Source organism: Astatotilapia calliptera, chromosome 17 (assembly GCF_900246225.1).
Source record: "Astatotilapia calliptera chromosome 17, fAstCal1.2, whole genome shotgun sequence".
Classification (NCBI taxonomy): Eukaryota; Metazoa; Chordata; class Actinopteri; order Cichliformes; family Cichlidae; genus Astatotilapia; species Astatotilapia calliptera.
This window is the reverse complement of record NC_039318.1, coordinates 3,144,869-3,165,968: the sequence shown is the minus strand read 5'-3', so window position 1 is coordinate 3,165,968 and position 21,100 is coordinate 3,144,869. Positions and strand designations below refer to the sequence as shown.

General features: G+C 42.4%; 1 protein-coding gene and 1 long non-coding RNA gene across 13 annotated transcripts in view; one reads left to right on the top strand and one right to left on the bottom strand.

Annotated features, from left to right (window-relative positions):
* The window catches only part of nav3 (neuron navigator 3), a 415,168-nt gene that overhangs the window by 161,169 nt on the left and 232,899 nt on the right, over positions 1-21,100 (bottom strand). The window lies entirely within an intron of this gene.
* LOC113009704 (uncharacterized) lies at positions 5,309-5,690 on the top strand. The gene is made up of 2 exons (XR_003270234.1): positions 5,309-5,477; positions 5,557-5,690. It is a non-coding gene; the product is annotated as an uncharacterized LOC113009704 (long non-coding RNA).

Genomic DNA, 21,100 nt, shown 5'->3' with positions numbered 1-21,100 from the left:
GCTCTGCACATCTACAGACTACAACTTTTCCTGTTCTTCTTTGAAAAATTGCTACAGTTCAGCAGATTGGATGGCAGGTGTCTGTGAACAGTAACATTCAAGCCTTGCCTCAGATTCACAACAGGAGTTAGAGGAGTCAAGCAAGGCCAGAATCAGCCCGCCAAAGATTCCAGTTGGCCCAATGAACATCTTCGGAGAATCTGAAGGAGGACAGAAATGTTTGAGTTTTAACTGCATTTCCATTCTTTTTTATAAAGACCTCCCCTATGGCAATTCATATAACACCATAGTAAATAATTAAAAGGTATAATACATATAAAATACATATGAAGTTGATTGTGGATATTTTGGTCACACACTGAAGTAAATGGCCTGTATTTGTATAGCGCTTTACTTAGTCCCTAAGGATCCCAAAGCGCTTTACACTACATTCAGTCATCCACCCATTCACACACTGGTGATGGCAGCTACAATGTAGCCACAGCTGCCCTGGGGCGCACTGACAGAGGCGAGGCTGTCGGACACTGGCGCCACCGGGCCCTCCGACCACCACCAGTAGGCAACGGATGAAGTGTCTTGCCCAAGGACACAACGACTGAGACTGTCGGAGCCGGGGCTCGAACCGGCAACCTTCCAATTACACTCTTGAGCCAAGATCGCCCCCTGGAAAGTACTAGAGAAGTATTATCACCCACTGATGGTACATGATGAATATATTTCACTCAAAAGGAATTATTAACCTGCCATTGGCTTGAAAAGTTAAGAAACCAACAAAGTCAACATTAATGGTCATACAGAACTTCATTGAAATATATCTAATAGTTCAGAATGAAGCTGGATCCAAATGCCAGATGGACTGACATACCAACACTACAAGCATTTAGCTTAAGTTTCATTCCCTCAGGGCTTCTGTGTCTTTTCCATTTTGACATGCCAAGTTTTTCTCAAAGTCAGTAAAAACCTTTCACAATATTTGGTCTGTTATTAAATTTTCTGGTGAATTTAATATGTTTTTTTAAATGCACAATTTGAATCTGAAAGTAAAACAAAGGATGAGAGAATACTTAGGCAAAAAATAACATTGCCACAGTGCATGTTGGCAGAAGTTAATCTGGACAGGAAAGACACATGCTCAAACACACACACTTCAAGCTAGGAGGGAGGTAACGCAGTGATGTAGTCTGGGGTGTCTGAAACACAGTGACAGGTAAGGATGGGGGTTGTATCAAGTGTGCAGGTGGGATTCTGAGGAACCCAAGCCACCCAGTGAAGGAGACTTCAAAGGAGGTTCCAACAAGAATGTCAACATTGACAGCTTCTGAGTAACACACACACATGCACAGACACACACAAACACGCACAGACATGTGATAAACACAAATGTTTGCCTTTGAGGTTTAAGAGGGTTCTTTTGCTGCCATCACAGTCAAACACTAACCATAACTCTAAGTGCTGGGATTGTCTTTGTGGTGCATGTTATTTCGTCTGCTAGGACACACACGCGCACGCTTGTGTGTGCGTGTGCGCACACACAATAAATCTAGGTGACATGGTTGTCTTGGTGGAATATCTTATTTCACCTGTTAGCGCACACACAGCTTCAACTGTTCTGTTTGCCTTTATGGCATATCTTATTTCATCTGCTAGCACATACAGAGATACACACACATACAAACACGCACACATCAAGAGATGTCTTAGAGGCTTATGGCAGTATTTCATCTACAACCGTAATGCCCAAGCACACATATATAGTCCAGAAGCTATGGCGGTCTTTGAGATACACCTCAAAAGAACAAAACAAGAAGTGTTTTAGGGGAGTCTGGGTTTGAGAATGGCAGCCTGTGATCTCAGCTAGCATCACAGTTGCTTCAAACTGACAAAAGAAGAAGCAGTGCTCAGACTCAAACTCCAGAGGAAAGATATTCAGCAACACTATACTGCAAATGCACCTACATACAGGTAAATACATGATAAGTATAAAGCAGTGGGGAAGCTGTCCCAGTTTCCTTTTAGGCTTTTAATCTTTACCTTAAAAATATATTCAGATTTACTGAAAGTTTCAAAACATCTGGAGCTAAAAAAGACCCAGCCACACAGTGTGTTACAAATCTCCTAAACACACTCTAAATCCAAACATAAGACCATAAAGTGAATTTGCCTTCTAAGATAAGATAAGATAAGATAAGATAAGATAAGATAGAACTTTATTAATCCCTCGGGTGGGTTCCTCTGGGAAATTCGACTTCCAAAAAAAGCACAGCAACGACCGAAGTTACAGTTACAGAATTGTTATATATATACACACACACACACACACACACACACACACACACACACACACACACACACACACACACACACACACACACACACACATATATAAATACAGAGACAAATATAAATAAAATATACAAAGGGGATAAATAGAATAAATAGGAATAAAAAATAAAAATACAAGTGAATTGCACATTTCAAGTATTGAGTCTATTGCACTGTTGACTATTTACAAAAAGTATTGCACAAGGTATTGTACAGTGAGGTGAAGAGGCACTACAGCTTAGTTGTTCCCCCCTCCTTTGTCCTCCTGTTTCCCCTCCCTCTCCCCTCCAGAGAGGAGTTAAACAGTCTGATGGCGTGTGGGACAAAGGAGTTTTTAAGTCTGTTAGTTCTTGTCTTGGGGAGAAGCAACCTGTCACTGAACAGACTCTTCTGATTGTTTATGGCCGTGTGCAGAGGATGCCCAGCATTGTTCATAATGTCCAGCAGTTTCTTTAATGTCCTTTTCTCTGCCACTGTCACCAGAGTGTCCAGCTTCATGCCGACCACAGAGCTAGCCTTCCTGATCAGTTTCTCCAGCCTGGATGAGTCCCTCTTTGCTGTGCTGCTCCCCCAGCACACCACAGCATAGAAAAGTACTCCAGCAACCACCGACTGGTAAAACATCCTCAGGAGCTTCCTGCAGATGTTAAAAGACCTCAGCCTCCTGAGGAAGTACAGTCGGCTTTGGGCTTTTTTATACAGGTGCTCTGTGTTGCATGACCAGTCCAGTTTATTGTCCACCCACAGCCCGAGGTACTTGTACTTGTTGACCACCTCCACCTCCTCCCCCTCTATCTGAACCGGCAGTGGACCTTCTCTGGACCTCCCGAAGTCCACAACCAGTTCCTTAGTCTTTGAGGTGTTGAGTTGCAGGTGGTTTGTGTGACTCCATGCGACAAAGTTCCTCACCAGACTTCTGTACTCCTCTTCCTGATCATCCCAGATACACCCCATGATGGCTGTGTCGTCTGCAAACTTCTGAATGTGGCATAATTCAGAGTTGTAGCAGAAGTCAGAGGTGTACAGGGTGAAGAGAAGAGGGGACAGCACAGTTCCCTGTGGTGCTCCTGTGCTGCTGACCACAGTGTCAGACGTGATGTCCTTCAGCCTGACGTACTGTGGTCTGTCGGTGAGGTAGTCGGAGATCCAAGCCACCAGGCAGGGGTCCACCTCCATCCTGTTCAGTTTTTCCTGAAGCATACAGGGCCGGATGGTATTAAAGGCACTGGAAAAGTCAAGAAACAGGATCCTGACCGTGCCTTTTCCCCCATCCAGGTGTGAGTGGGCTCTGTGTAGGAGGTACAGGATGGCATCCTCCACTCCGACACCCGCCTTGTATGCAAACTGTAGTGGGTCCTGGGCATGTTGTACCTGTGGTCGGAGGAGGTTGAGGAAGAGCCGCTCTAGAGTCTTCATAAGATGTGACGTCAGTGCCACCGGTCGGAAGTCATTCAGCTCATTGGGCCGGTTCTTTTTGGGGACCGGGACGATGCAGGATGTCTTCCAGAGGGCGGGCACTCTCCCCAGTTGCAGACTGAGGTTGAAGACTCGTTGTAGCGGCTCCCCAAGTTCAGCAGCACACGCCTTTAGCATCCTAGGACACACCTTGTCTGGGCCTGCTGCCTTTCTGGGGCGAAGCTTCCTCAGTTGCCTCCTGACCTGATCCACTGTGACACTGGGAGATGTTTGGGAGGAGGGGAGGGGGGGAGATGTCTTGCTGGTGAGAGAGGGATTGGAGGAGGGGGGTGTCATGGTGTCAGGAAGGGGGGGAAGCGAGGGAGGCAGGAGAGTGGGGAGAGGACTCTGTAGTGAAGGTGAGGGTGGGGGGGTTGTGGGCTGGTCAAACCTGTTGAAGAAGTTGTTGAGTTCGTTTGCCTTCTCCACAGTCCCCCCCACTGTGCTTTTCTTGGTGTTGTGGCCTACATTTATCATCGCTGAATGCATTGGCTGCAGAGCAACAGCAGTTTACATTTCTCCCCTCCTTTCCTCCTGCACTGATAAGGGAGCGATTAGGAGGTTATCTTTCAGCCAGATCTAACTTGAACACTGCTCACTTCTAGTTGCCTCTGTTACGTGTGAGTCCAGACAGACCTTAGACGAAGTCCTCCTGACAGCCAAGTTATTCCTGTCGTTTCCTGCTTGGAAGGGCCTCCACCTTGCAACATCAAAGCAGAGCAAAGCGCCTCCATCGCCTTGGGAAAGTCACTGAAGCTAATCCTCCAGCTTCCAGACGCACGCGTGATAAAACTTAGATACAGACTGATACTGAAAGACACACACAACCCGAGTCCTTATTGTTCAGTGGTGTTAGTAGCAGATGAAGTGGGATGATGGAGCAGCACAATCAGCAGCAGTGGCCCAAAAAGTTTTACAGTAGTTGGTTTTGGGAAAGCTTTTTGCTTATCTGTAATAAATAAGTTTTAGAAATAAGTCCTTTAGTCATGTTGTGGGGTTTTTTGCCTTTAAAATGACAAAGAAGATAAAATTATGCTAGCCTGTACAAGCTAGGGACAAACGCCTCATTGATTCAATCTAAAATACTAAGCTGCAATACGAGCAACTAAAAGTAAGACTGACATATGTGTCTGTAATCACTGAAAGTGGAACTGCTGAAGAAAAACACGCGCACTAATAAAGGAAAAAAGAGCGAGAAGCAAAGAAAGTGCCTTTTTCATTAGAGCAACGAGCAGAGGAGGATATAAGACACAAGAGTGCAATTTCAACAGAAAGAAAAACATGAAAGCACTACATTAAACAGCAGACTTCTCCGGCCATGCAGTAACTTAAAACAAAATAGGCTGCTATTACCATGATGAAATGCTGAGCTTGTGAATCCCATAAGCATGTGCAAATATCAAACCACCAAACAGCACAGATATTGAGAAGGGGGGAAAAATGAGCTTAATTATACATTTCATCCCTCACTGAGACTGTCATGGTCCCCGTGCCTGCTCGGCTGGCCCTGTGTGGCTACATGTTATGTTTTGTCTTTTCTCTCTCTCCTCTCTCTCTGCTCGCTGCCTGGGCGGAGCTCATTGTGAGCTCCCGGCCTCCACCACCTGTAGGCAATCACCTGTGGCTCCTCACCTTGTTTGCTCCCGCTACTTAAGGCAGTGACTGAGAGCACCTCGCCGCTGGACTATTGAATAACGCTCGTCAGTGCTACTTTAGCCTCAGCCAGTTTTGAGCTCTGTCCGTGAAAGTTCCGTGCTAACCCTTGTTCTCTGTATGCAGATTTCTCGTGTTTGGTTTGGAGACTCTGGACGCTTTTCCCGACCCCGCTCTGCACCCCTGGGAACCCTGGCCCCCTTCTCCTTCACCTGTATATAGTGCACCTGGAGTGTGTAAATAAACCTGTTTTTCTGAGATTTCAGTCTGCGCCGAGTCCTCCCTGCTCCTCCGTGACAGAGACAGTTTTAGGGAGTGTTTTGTTGCCACAGCCTTGCTGGCCAGAATAAATCCTGTGTCTTAGCTGCTACTGCATCTTGATGCTGCCGGTCAGTATTTGTTGAATGATATGAAAAGCCTATAAAAAACTCCCTGAATTTCATTTCATTACCTGAAACCGAACAGACGAGTGACACAGAAGACAAGAAAAGCTCTAAAAGCGATCATCAGTGACCTGCATTTTAATCGGTCCATTAACGTTCTTATTTTCCACTAACGGGAAAAAGAGCTTCTGTTCATATCTGCCACCTTTTTCCCCATCACCATCAAGTTCAGCTTCACGGTTGATGAATGTTTTCTTTCCCTTCAGGATTAGGGGGCAATTTCTTACAACCTGGATCACATTTTTGTAGATGTAGTTGGCCATCGGTGTCATTGTCTGACTGCTTACGTGTCTTGCTCCATCTTTTTAGCGATGTTGTGGTCTATTCAATGATATATAGCTATTAATAGACATCAATGCCATATTTTATTAAAGCAGAAATATCCCATTTAATGTCAGGCAACGTCAATGCACTTTTAAAGCAAGTATTGTAAAGCCCGACTTCCTTATTTTCACATTACAGCCTCATGTGTGAATATTACACTGTTGTTAGAAGCTATTTGTTCTGTGTTTGGTTTTGTTATCTTATGATTGTATGCCATTTTGTCAATTATTTCTGCTGAGATTTTTCACTTTAAGCTTTTACTAATAAAAAAATCCTCTGCAATCTACCCTTGGTTATTGAGAAGTGAACTGAGCTGTGAAGTGGATCAGCTCTAATCAGAGAGCCAAGTAAAAAGTTGATCTCTATCCATGCAAAATAACTGCTAACTGGAAATCAAAGTCCTCTCTACATTCCCACTATAAAAACTGACCACTGAAACAATTATGACCGCATCTAAATTGGCCCCACTGCACCCTCCCTAAAAACACAATCCATCAAGAAATGTGAGGGAGAGCTGCGGTCTGCGTTTCCTCACTGCTTAATGAAATGCCTGGATACAGTCAAACAGCTCCAGCTACTCGAGGAAAAAAAAAATCAGAAAAGGCTATCAAACTGAGGTCACTTTGCTTTGTGCAATCTCCCCAAATATTCCAAAATATTTCAATTAAAACTGCACAAATCAATGCCCTTGTCTCCTTCTAATTTTACAAGAGGCCCTCGGAAAAACTCCCTCTGCATTCTTGCACACAGTCAGCAGATGTCCAAATATGTTTAACCTTATCAGCTTTATGATATGGACTCCAAGGTTTATACTCAAGGATGTTGTCTGAGCTGCTCTCGCTGTTTTGAAATTACTAAACATAAAAATGTCCTTTAAACTAATAGCAACATAAGTTCCATGGAAGCTGATACAATACAACTATGCAAGCAGGCGCAGTGGCAATGCGTTGATGTTTAGCCATGATCACAATAATTGGCATAAAACACAAAACAAAGGAGAAGATCATGCAATTTGTTGACAGCTGGAAAGTCAGAGGATCATTATGGCAACTCCATAGAAGTGTGTATTACATATAATAAGCGACTTATCCCATCACTAAAACCAAAAACAACAACATGTTGGTGGAGCCAGTTGTGGAAAATGCTGACATGCTGGTGGTTACGGTGGAAAGGTCGGGATCTTTGTTAGAAAGCTACATCGGCACATCCAAGCCATCGAGTTCTTGTGAAATATTCTTGTGTTCTTGTGGTGCGAGTTACTTCTTAGCCACTGTAAGTGTAGGGTTTTTCATTGTTATTTTTTTCATCCAAAGCAACAATTTTTGCCTTTTTCTCTTGTATATGATCGACATCTCTTGACCTCACTTCTTCTCTGATGCTCCCACCTATCTCTTTTTTTCTAGAAAAAGAGCAGCATCTACATATTGAACTTGGGTGTTTACAGCATGTGTTCAGTGGCAAGACATGAAGCCAATCCTGGGCAGACCACCTCGCTCTCTTTGATCATCTCTCGCTCATTCTTTCAGCACTTCACTGTATCTGGTGAACATTTACAGCTTAAATGTTGTGCTGAGCTGAAGGAACCCAGCATGCTGCTAATGCTCTATGTAAAGCCTCAAAGTCAGTATCTTGTCCACTTGTGAGGTACATCAGACTGCTGGAAATTCAGCCAGCAAATAATACAGCAGAAAAGCCCTCCAAGGAGGAAACTTTCTCCACCCTAACTTCACCACATGTAAAGGCAAAACAGCAGCATTATTCATGCCATGTCAAATATTTACGACACTGTGTAGTTTATTCAGCTTTGGCCAGTGTTCCTGATGTTGGTGTTGGTAAACAAAATCCTTACAGGAGATGCAGAGACTCCAATTACACAACGTTAACTGAAAATATCCAGATTTCTTCTCAAAGTGAATGACACAAAACAGACACTTTGCTAATAAGTAATGCAAACTGGCAGATAGCATTCAGATATACGTGCAGTCTTTTAACGAGGCAGTGCACAAAGTTCAGAGGCGAGCAGCAGCCGATCGATGCAAACAGCCTCATCAGCTGACCTCAGCCTGTCAGCCTACAGATCTGGAAACCACCTCGGAGTTTTTTTATGATGCTCTGAGCTTCCCAAGTTCCAGACATTTGGAAAAGCTTAGTGTTTTGTGTTTGTGTCTCTGACACGACAGATAAATTCAAAAAACATTGGTGAAAAAGACAGGCCTTTTGAATTTTTGGTGATTTACGACAGCACAATGTTGCACCATAAAAAGTGCCTCTTGGGCCTTGATGTATTTGCAGTGGGTCGTGTGGAAGATTGGACCAAAATCAGGATTTTTAGAAAGCTTTTATTCATCCGGGGGAAGACTGACTTAGCATGCACGCATTTTCAGCGGTGCTTTACTTACTCATAATGTTCCACGCTCTCACGTCTGGAAGCCTTCACCTGCTGGCTGCCGAGCTCCTCCAGCCAAGGACTTACAATAGACAGCCAGTGAGCGCCTTGCTTAAGGGCACTAATGAAAACGTAGGCAGAACCTTTTTATTCAAGTTCTGGATCCCAGATTTAACCGCAGTGACTGTGTGACCCCTGGACTGCCGTCTTCTCAAAGTGTCAGTCACTCAGCGAAGGCACTAGCTGTGGAAAGTGTGTGCATGCACGATGATAGTTGTGTGGTGGAAACTAAAGGTGGAGGGGAGGACAAGCACAGTCAGAAAGAGTGAAGAAAGAAAAAAGCCGGCTTTTTTGCACTCAAATTTCCAAGTTTAAAGCAAAATGGGCGTCTGCTGACTGGGGGGGGAAAAAAAATTCAGGGAAAAACGCCAACTCCCAACTGCCTTAGGGTGAGTGTGACTTATCAAACCCTGCAAAGAGGATTGATACAGGAAAACGTGCAAAGAGGCCGCTTTGCTGAGAGGCCTTCGTGCAATTTTTCCAGTGAGGACAGATGGAGGACTGCCGCTAAAAAACACCCTAACTGGGAAAGGATTGTGCAGTCCTGACGCAAGAGGGGCACAATTCCACATGTCACAGAGCGTCAACAAATATGTTCAAATATTTAAACAGATTTCCCTATAATTACACCCCTACTGACCCTTGGATGCGATACTGCCTCTGGGCCGACCACTTCAGGCTCGTGTTGAAACAACCGCAAATTAATTCCTCACGTTAGGCGTCCAAGTTTGCCTGAGACGGTATAATGCTGCGTACCACTTGACATGGATGGCAGCACTCACCGGCTAGGCTACTACTTCCAAGGCAAACATACTTCTACCCATTGCGGCTAATGCTCCAGCCCAAAACATTAGCTGAAGTGTCTAATGCTGAGGACAGACAGAGTGCAGCCACTAAGTAAGCTGGTTGCTGTCTAAGCTTGGTGTCTGGGCTTGGCAGGTTTGAGGACAGTGGCGGAAAATGTACCCGTAATTCCCTCCTAACGTCCCCCACCCCACCTCCCTGTATACCAAGCGTCTACTGACACAATGACTCATTCAGGCTAAAGTGTCTCTATTTAACCTTACCACTTTGTCTCCTGACAGTGAACTCTACTGCTAATAATTAATAAGATTAAAAATGAATCTTTTTTCTTCTTTTATCAAGATTTCCTCAGCTTTTCTGAAGCAGTAACAAATGGGCAACAACTCATCCTGGGTGTGCAGATTCATTCAGAAGGAAACACTCCTGCAGACAGCAAAACCCTTTTATTTTACATTCCTTGTTTTAAATGGATCCAATCAGCACTACAAGGATAATATAATTCTTCCATGCAAACTAGGTAATGTATTTTTCTTTACAAGGACTAAAGCACAAGGCCGTGGGTTAAACTTCAAGAATAGTGCAGTTGTAAACACCATGCTTCACTGCACACACATTATTAAAATCATAATTTTGTCTCCCATCACGGACTTGAGTCACACTCCTACCGCTCCATTTGGAACAGTTACCCCTTTACAAGATGAAAAGACAAAGTGTGTGTGTGATCTACAGCCAGCTGCTTCAGCCAAACTTTGAATGTATCAACTTCTTGGCAAGTCATGATAATTTTTATTCATCAAATAATTTTAATGACCCTTTTCCCCACAGACTAGTGCAGAATAATTGTAGCGCTGGTTGGGTTTTAAAGGACTGATACAGACACAGTCTCGCAGGCAACCTGTCATGTGTTGCTATCTAGATAACGCAAATTCCAAGCCAAGGTTTTGGGTCCCATTTGCACGCTGCTACCCATGCTTGCTACAGCTCACTCCTACAGTGCTGCAAGGTGCTGCTTTGACATTTTCACTGCAACATCTGTGAAAACATCAGGTGTTAAAAGGGATAATCTCAAAATACCCTGGAATGTTTGCACTTAGTCATTTGAAGGGGAGCTGTGGTTCCTGTTAATACTTTATGGGGTTGTTTGCAGCACTTACTGTATATATGTGGGCTAATATACAGCAAGCTGGTCCTTATATCATTTGCCAAATCACAACTTATTTTGTAATAATGACTGGCTTACTGGACATTAGAGGGATGGTGCATAACCACTTATTGAAGACACTGTTAAGATGACAGATTATTTCAGTGAGGAGGCTTTACTTCCTCCCCATCTATACCTGAGATTTACACTTCTTATATAATTTTCTTGCACCCATAGGAAACACAGCAACATATTTACATAGTAAGTGCACATTTTCAATAACACAGAAGAATCTGAGTATTATGATCAAGCATTTGCCTTTATTGGCTTTCTCAAAATTTAATCCATAACCCGGAGTTCTTGCAAAAACACACATACAAAACACACATCAGACCATTAGAGCTGCTAGTAAGATGGTGTTGAGCATAGTAAGCTGTAAAAATGTCTACATGCTGCTATGCCAAAGGCAGAGAAACCCTCCCAAAATGAGGGTAAAGTGGGCCGGTAAAGAGTAAACAACTTTGCTGTTAAGTGTTACAGCTCAGGTTGTTAGTGCCAAGTGCTTCTCTGGAACTGAGATCTGGGAAAATGAGGCTCGCACATACATAAAGGCATGCACACATTCCCAGTCTACAAAAGGTTTGTAGACCCCCCCAAACCCCAGGACATACTTTAATTTCACACAATTGCAAACATGAATTGTGTATATTCACACTAACTGATATCGTAGACTATATAAAGAAAAAAGCTGCGCGCCAAGTTCCTTCTAAGATATTTTACAGGCAAGAAAATGTGCAGCAACCACAAGCTTGAACTTCCCCGCCTGTTTTGAAACAAATGTAGTGTTTGCTTCAACTATAATAAGGCCTCACTGAAACAGTAATACGATAATAATAGAGTTTTATGGCTTTACAAGATAAAAAAGTTTCCTAAGAGAAGGCCAAAACAGTCATTTTGATCTTGTCTCTGTGCTCTTGCTCAGCAGTCACAGACTCACCTGTGACTAGAGCTAGTTATTAGATGCCACTTGTTTCTTTTTTGGGTCATATTGGGCATGGTGTTTCAGCAATCTTCCTGTACTATTCATCTGTGAACTATTAAGATATTGTATTTAGTCTTCTAAGTAGCTTTTGTTTGCCAACAAAGGGAAATAGTTCAATGGAGGGTGAAGGAACAGTAAGAGTGTTATGATGTAGCTTTAAACTCTTACTTTCTGTTTCATCGGGGAGAATGTACTCTTGCCCAGGAAATGGTGAAGATAACCTCTCTGGCATGTCCTGGGCCTACTCCTCCTCGTCCACCTGGGCCTCTGGACATGCCTCACTCAGGAGAAGCCCAAACCACCTCAACTGGCTCCTTTCAATGTGGAAGAATAGCAGGTCTACTCTGAGTTGCTCCCAGAGGTGTGAAAGTATCACCTATCTTTAAGGCTGAACCCAGCCACCCTTTGGAACAAGCTCATTTCCCACCTTTGTAATCTAATTTTTGGTCAAGCGTTCTATTAAAAAGATGAAAACCGCATTGTTCCTTCTGAATCTGAGGGTTAACAAACGGACGGCCTCTCATGGCGCATATCTTATCACAAAGACAGGAGTGTGGTGCGTTCCAGCAGATTTTGCTTACCCCAAATACAAATGAAAAAAGTTTGACAAAAGTCAAAAGTTTGTGTCCGCAGCTCGGACACAAACTGTTTGTTGTTGTTTGTTTTGTTTATCCGTTTGCTTCACATCTGCTGGCACAAAGAGGTTTTCCTCCTAGTGCTTTGTCACAAAGCATCACCATAAAGCCATCACCTCCAACATGTTCAAAGAACAATGAATAATAATAATAAAATGTAAATAATGGTTCCAATTTAAACACAAAAGGTCTAGCAGCATTCACTGAGGACTGGCTCAAAAAGAGATCCCATCTTTTCTAAACTTACAATACTGTCTGTTGAACAGCATCTCCAACTCCTATGGTCTGGGCATGATAGAACATTGTATTGTACATACTGTGGCTTCAAACCGTCTAAATGCCACAACTAAGTGAGGGGTGAGAAGGGAGGGAGTGCCGTGTAGCTCAAAAAGAAATGTGCTCCAAATGAGTGGCACCTTAGCCAGTGGAACTTGAATTAGGTTTGAGTTGTTGGCTCAGACTTCTTCCATCTTGGGTATCCTTAACGTAAGGCACCTGGTCCATACAGCACCCACCTCCCAATCCCACAGCTTCAGCCAGACAACCTCATTTCACTTCCTCTCCTTCTGTCCTCGCCTACTCTTAGAAAAGTTGGCTTGAATCTACAGATTCGAATTTGGTTCCTTAACCTGTGGTGCAAAGCAGTGTCCCTGAACCAGCTACTACAATTTCCCCTCTCTCTTCAGGCTCACATTTCCTTCCAACCTCCACCCTGTAGTTACCTTACCTTCACCTCCCCTCTGTCAGTGCGCCCCAGGGTGGCTGTGGCTACAATGTAGCTGCCATCACCAGTGTGTGACCGTGTGTGTGAATGGGTGGATGACTGGATGTGTAAAGCGCTTTGGGGTCCTTAGGGACTAGTAAAGCGCTACACAAATACAGGCCATTTACAGGCCATTTAGCTGTTCCCTCCACAAGGCCAAAAAGTGAACCAGATGCAGAGAAAGATTAAGGTTTTAAACCTGAATGAGGTGCCTGCATCTCCTTCCAATCCAGCAGCTCAAATGTCCTAAATCCTGCCATCTACCGAATGTGTTTCTCCGGTGAAGATAGCAGAGTCACACTCTGCACTGAGCAACTCATCTTTTTGTGAAGTACCTTGTATCAGCTTTTCCACATGAATCATATCCTCTCCACTCACCCTCAAATAATCTTTTCTATCCGTTTCCCTGGCTGTAGTCTCCTGCACAGTTCTTTCAAAATCATTATCTGGCTTCACTGTACTTTACTTTGAAACCTTTCTAGTCAAAGTACAGTGAAGCCAGATAATGATTACCTATAGGTGTTGCCAAAAGTTTACTTTGAAACCTTTCTAGTCAAACTTTTGGCAACACCTATAGGTATCTGCATTTGAAAGAAGCAATACAAAAGCCTCTTGTCTCATCTCCAACGGGGCAGTTTGGTTGGACAACCTACTGGCAAACAACAGTCAGCATGATAGCTGCTACAAGGAACCTCATGCCCTTTCATTAAGACTTCAGTCTTTTCAGTTTTAAAAGCAGGAATACAACATAAAATGAGTCTCTGTGGCTCTTCATCATAACAGGATTTTAAAGGCGAATCTTTGCTTTTTTCCCATATCAGTTGATGTCAGATACAAACGCTTAAATAATGAATCACTGAGTTAATGACCTTCCAGTGTTGACACAGACATAGACTCACTGTAATTTACTTCTGCAATATGAGGGCAACGCATAACCATCAAGAAGATTATTTTTAAAAACAAGCCTTACAGTTTAGTGCTATTAATCAGATTCTTTGTTTTAGAGGTAGGGATAAAATAGGTGGGGGTGTGTGGGTGGGTGGAAGCTTGGTGATGCTACTGTCCCCCTGGCAGATGGAACTCTACAAAAACATTGTTTATTTAAGTGACAACAACACCCAAGGCCGCTGGGTTGGGAGAGGAAATCAGAAGAGTTTTAAAAAACTCTTAGAGCACGCATCACCAAAAAAACCAAGGTTGTTAAAAGCTAGTATGAGCTTTCACATGGGAGCAACAACAACAGCAGCCAGTAAATAAAACCAAACTGCAATGTGTGTCAGGAGACGTATCCTGTGAGAAAATTCACTCTGATCCAAAAAGCAGAGCTCTGCTGACCATGTGGGGAGGCCAGCAGAGAGGAAAGAAAGTGAAAGGGGAGGAATTAGACTTCAGCTTCCCATGACGGCGCCAGGGCATGTAGTTCATGTTTAACACTCATTAATAGCAGTGTTAACACTTTATGGGCAAACATAATACAGCCAATAGAGGAAATAAGGTTGTGATGTTGAGGTGGAAATAATTTTATTTTATACTGGAGAGGTGCTTTAATGGAAAGGCCCATCTGTAGCCCACACAAAAGACTAGCAATAAAACAATCTCACAGGGAAGTGGGATAGATGTGGGATACATTTAGACCCGGCTTTCCAAAAATGGACCAAAGATATGAGTGAGTTTCAATTAAAAAAAAAGAAAATTAGTTTTTCTTTACATATATTTTCTACAGATTCTGGTTGATCTATGCATCAAATTACTGCAGAGCTTACAGCAGATTGTACACAGTGTAATCACTTATTAGATTTCAACTATTTCAACCACACACTTCTTCTTCTTCCTGCTTGTAAGCAGCGTCAGAAAATACCAACCCTCCCACTTCATTAAAATGACTTTATAACTTATATTACTGTAAAAATTCATTTCATTTTTATTGACAGAGGCGCACAGACAGAGACATGCACCCACAAGGCTCCAGTTGCAGCTTTGCAGCATGCAGTTTTACAGTCCATTTACTTTTACCAAAAGGCCACGGACACATCAAATGATGCCACAGTGCTCGAAAAAAACTGGCCAGAGGTTAGAGGGGTCACGCGTCACTGAGCCAGTGCATGACCTCATGACTGCATTATGATTCACGAGGCTGCCTCGACCTGCATTATCTTTCCACAACTGTAAATCTACAGAAGTTGTGGCTATGCATGTCCGCATCACACAATGTCAGAATAAACTAGAACAGCCAAGCAGACTGTTTGTTTCGCGTTCCGAGTTACAGTCTATATAAATTACATTAGAACAAGACAACGTCCACAATATAAAAGATGCTGCGGCACGTAATCGGGCCTTCCATTAAACTGAGGCTACCATCTTAAACATGCAGCCACACGTGGTACTGTTAGCCAATATGAATCAAGGTACAACAAATGCTTCTCAAAGCAAACATGCTGAAATATGAGTAACAGTAATGATTTCCAGTTGACGTTTTACTGGCTTTTACATAAGGCTTCTGCAGACACAAAAAATACACAAAATAAGAAAAACCGACATGTCTGGACTGAAAAAAAGGAAAAAAAAATAATGAGAACACAGATGCTTGTTGTGGGTAATGATGAATCTAAATGTGAGGGCTAACCGCTCCACAAAAACATGTGTGATCCGTCTGTTAAACGCCCCGTAAAAGCTCGAGCCAAGGGAGGGTACTGCACCAAACCACCACCCAGTATCCCACCAGAACAAGCTTTTCATCCAGCTGGCTGCATCTGAGGATTGGTTTGTATTTTCTATTTATCAAAAACAGTCAACAGTAAGCCCTTAAATGTTATCCAAGGATGAATGATTGGTGTCCTTTTTTATGCAGCATTCGGTCTCATTTCATATTGCTAAACATGCACACCTCTGAGGTGCAATCTGCAACCAGTGTTTTATAGTGATAAATATCAGTGGGCAACTGGAAATATAGTCTTGCAAATGTACCTTTGGAGTCAGGAGATGAACTTTGCTCCAAGCTTTTTCAATGCGTACTGCCATGTCCCTATAAAAACACAGCTACCTGCCATTTGTCATAACAGAGGAAGACCCAGTGAAATTTAGCATTAAAAATAAAACACACATATTGGCGAGTCGGTGCATTGTTTCCAAACTATATAAAGTCTAAAGCAACATGTATAAAAAGAAAATTGTCTGATATAAACTTTAGAACTGGAACATTTTAATATTTATGACTGAGCTGACTTGTGCCCTAGAGGAGTACTTTGGGTTTATTAGCTTTGTATGAAAATGTTCCAAAAGAAGATGTGCATCATTTTTTTAGAGCTACTGAAAATCTAGATAAAATGGTAAAAATTGGAAAACATTTGACGCATTTAGCCCGCAGACATGTTATCAGACTGTGCCTTTGACTTGATAGTATGTACAGTCACCCTTGCACCACTTTTAGGTGGCAAGAATCCTTTATTTCTGTTCATAGTTAGTGCTGCGGCGGCGTAAACCCTGACTCAATACCTCATCACCAATCTTTCTCCCTGGACGTCTAAAAGCACATGCTTTGTGGCTATTTTTAGCATGTGTTATTGGATGTGTTAGCATGTTCATTCCCTGTCAACGCTTGGTTGGATGCTTCTGACACTGGTTGTTGTGGCTTTCCCAGGTGTTTCGAAAGAGCTGCCTGACTCACTGTTTGACAAGCTGTGGTGATATAGTGCAGATTAACCAAAATGAATCAAGAAATAAAAGGAACAAGTAAAGAGAAGAGAAGAGAAGCTTTCTGTGACAGCTGGAGACAAAACTAGTCCAGGTGTGTTTTAACTTTCTCCCGCTGCTTTTCTCCTTAAAATATCAAGGAGGAAAAGATGGTCAGATAAAGGAGGAAAATAAGAAGGAAAGGTGAAGGAAAAGTTAGGGAAAGGATTAAAAAAACATGACAAAGAGAGAAGGGATGGGTGTAAAGGTCAAATGAAAATACCAGTAAGTGAGTAGCAGGGTTGGAATTAGAGACAGGCTCCAGTCAGGAGAGACAGAAAAAAGGACTCAGAGAGGAATGCTGGGAATGGGTAGGAGCAGAAAGACAGTGGCAGAAGACAGAGTGGAAAACAGAATTGCTGGGAAGATGTAAAAAGAAGCGCTCGAGGAGGAGAAGAGAAAAGAGCATGCTAACAAAAACAGGGCAGACAGAGAGACTGCTGACAGACAGCTGAGTTGAAAGAGGTAAAGAGGATCTACCTCCACCACACACTCCAAACTTCCTCTGTCTGTGACTGCAAATATCTCTCTGCTGACTGAAAGTAACCTTGAAGTATTGATGGTTCAGACACTCTTGTCATGTGAAACTCAGTTCATAAATTGCTTTTCAAGAGGGCCTCAAACATAGGATAGCAGTATACTGATTACATACAGACAGCAAATGGTCAGCTAAGCCAATTCACGACCAAAGACAAGAAATACAAGCAAGCATGCACAAACAGACACAGGAATAATAAAAATGTATGTCGGTATGTGTGGACAGATGCAAGGAGATTATATATATATATATATATATATATATATATATATATATATATATATATATATATATATATACATATATACATATACATATATATATACATATACATATACATATATATATATAAAAATCCTCAAATGCACAATTCTGTGTTTGTTTTTCTTTTTGATGACACAACAAACAAGAGATGAAGATGAACAATTCATGGAACATTTGATTCTCTTGGAACATTTAAGGTTACCTTTGAACTAGCAGAAGGCCTGGAGCATGCATGGCAGCGTGTGCACGTATGCAAGTGTGTATGTACATGCATACATGCATGACAACAAGGCATTACTTTGTCATGTAGACATGCATGCACCGTTTCATGCATACAATTAGTGCCCTGATTTTCTGCACACAAAACCCTAGTTAAACACCAGAGAAACCTCAAAATGTGGGGAAACAACAACAGGTTATATAATCATGGAGCCTCAGGTGGGTATAATGTATGATGTCAAGCCTTTTTCTTTGAATAAAGCAATGAATTCCTAACAGCTCTAACACATTTTATTTTCATAAAATTGTTTAAGACTCACAATAAAAAGCAGCATAATTTGCTTAATCCTGGCTCCAGTGAAGAAAAGAAGCTCAAACCCTCATGCGGTTTTTCATTGCTTTCTTCCAAAAAGTTGTGCAGCGATTCTTGTTTTTCTTGGTGTTTTGGAGGGAGCAGGATGGCTGCACTTCCAGGGGAAGGTATTTTTAACCGGTGTGGCTGTACTGTAAACACCAGCCTCTCTGTGTGTTCTCACTCCAAGATTTAAACACAACGGCCGACAGCAGGCTCCCAGCAGCACAGAAGGCAATGAAATACAGTGTGCAAGACAAAAAAGCACAGAAAGAGGGAGGGAAGGACAGCACTGGAAAGCATAATATTGTTTCAAATATTTTCCCAATTTCAACCCAAGGGTCATCAGAAATCTCAGCAGCGTGGGGGAATGTTGCAAAAGTGGACTAATGTAAAAAATGTGAGTGAATCACATCAGTGGTAGTTATTCAGCAGCAGCATATGTTAGGGTAATCTGATTTTTTTCACATTTCATGGTTTAATTTGATAATCTTATGGTTCAAAATAATTTGTTAGACTAAAAATCACTGCCATGTTTCCAGCTTGGATCAGGCCTAGTGAGCTGGGGTGGACTCCCCTGTTAACACATTACTTCAGATTGGCTGAACAGACCACAGGCTCGTTGACCTTCAACTGCACTGCTGCCACAACTGCAGGGACAATCTACTGCAGAGCTGCAGCTAAAACACTGAGTATGACAAAAACTGCTGTAACAAACATGGGGTGCAATCTCTTGTTACACATGTAAGTGGTCATTTCATGTCATCTCTCACCCCACTTTACTCAGAAATTGAATATTTTGTGGGTTCCTTTAAAAAAGCAGTTTAGAATCAGTGCAGCCTAAAACAATACTTTAATCTTGTCACAGTGTTTTAAAGAATCACCTCTCTTGGTCTTTGTTACTGGAAGAAGTGCTCATCCTGTTTGTTAGTATCCGCACCCCCTTCTTTTCCAGATATGGAGTTCGGCACACAACGAGTCAGACCACCCAATGACTAGAACACGTTCAGACACCCTGCAGAACCGATCTCAGCCAACCTCCCTCCCCTCTACTGGAACAAGCTGGCCTCCCTCTCATTCCCTCTGTTTTCTCTGTTGTTTCAGCAGCGTCAGAGCCACTTGAGGGGTTGAGTGAGAACTGAGTGAAAGCTGGAAAGCCAAAAAGAGCATGCCTTGACCGCTGACATCCAGGCAGAACCTGCCAGGGTTTGTCAGAGGTTAAATAGGCCAGTGCACAGCTACCAAATCTGTAAACTGTAAAAAATCAAATGACATGAAGACAAAGTTTTCTTTTACATAAAAATAAGGGTTATAGTAGATACATTTAATGGTGATAATGAATATTAAACCCAGTTAAAGGTAACTGTTGTATAAGGTTAATTTTATTATTTTGCCTGCATGGAAGAAGCTGGTGTGAAAGTGCCAAATGAATTTGTGCTGCACACGAGACATCAACTTAAAAAACCCCAAAAAACCATCAATGGCTCGATTGCTTTGCAGATGACTGGCATGCTACTGAAACCTACTGCACACAGACATGAGCCAAAAACTGATGGTAAGAGAGGCAATGGTAGAAAACGGAAAAAGAAGACAAGAGAAAGTGACAGTATCAGGGCCACCCACAGAAAAAGGGAGGTTTGTTTACATTCTGCTCACTCAAACTCACCGGACTCTGACCTTATTCCCTAAAGCATTCCATCTTACTTTCACCCATATTATTGCTTAGAGGTTTATCAGGTCAGAGCACGAGAGGAGACGCACCAAACAAGAAAAATATACAACAGAACCTGATTATTAGCTGTGCAAAGCAAACACACTGAGGATCAACAGGATGTTTTTTTGTTCTTTAAGTGGGTGCGTGTGTGTGGTGCTCTCTAGCACCAGAAACACTTACATCCTAGGATAACACAACTAACATCACAGGACATCAAAAATAGCAACATGCAACAGTCACCGCTTGTATATACAATGAGCTGCATTTCTGAGACAAAGACACCCTCACACCCCTATTCAGTGTGAGTATTCACTAAGAGAGCGCATGGCAGAGTAGCAACGTTTCAGCTTTAAGGTAACAGGTACTTAAAGTTGTCCGCAAACAAACAAATTCAAGCGCAAGCAAAGCATAAAGGCATGAACAGGCATAGCTTTAGCACCCACATATTTCTTCAAGGATGAATAAACAGAAACCCCATCAGCATTATTTATTTTTCACCCTACCATAGAATCAATAACAAGAGTGTGATGCAATTTAAAGCGCTACCTCAAAGAGAACCGTAAAATACCAGCTAAATAAGTCTCTGGGCTGTGTGATTTGGACAGCTGCCAAAACTCTAGATGTACAAGATAATTCCCCATCAGTGGTACCAATGCTGACACTTCATTAAGGCTCAGTCGACTCGCATAAACTCTTCACTGAACCCATTCATCTAGCAGCGCCGTAGGCAAGGATTGATGTGAACTGTCGGCAGAGAGTACAACAGGAAGAGCTGTATTCTAATCTCAATTGTGGAGGGTTATATGGAAGTACTTTTTGACAGCCCAGAACCATAGATTGACATGGGAGATATATGAAGAGGTAAGGTGTTGCACAACACTGCTAAAGACACACAAGGTTTGCACTTCCGCCTGCTTGCATTTGTGAGAACTGAAATTAACTTTAGCTAAGAGCTAAGGTAACCTGGAAATTCATAGCATTGCAAGCAGTGAAAGTACTTCAGAAAGAAAGGCTGATCATCTGATGCAATCAGAATCTGTTTCAGTAGACAGCAATTTCTGCCACTCACAGCAAATGTCTTTCAGGTTCTCGCTTTTGCAAAGTTAGCTGTAAAAAGCCCACCAGCAGTATCATCTACAGTGAATCTAACTTAATTCCTGGTATCTGTAATATATGTACAAAGAGTTATACTAATTGTTAATTTAAATTTAGTGGCAAAATCAGAAGTTCGGAAACACAGTGGAAAGTAACACACA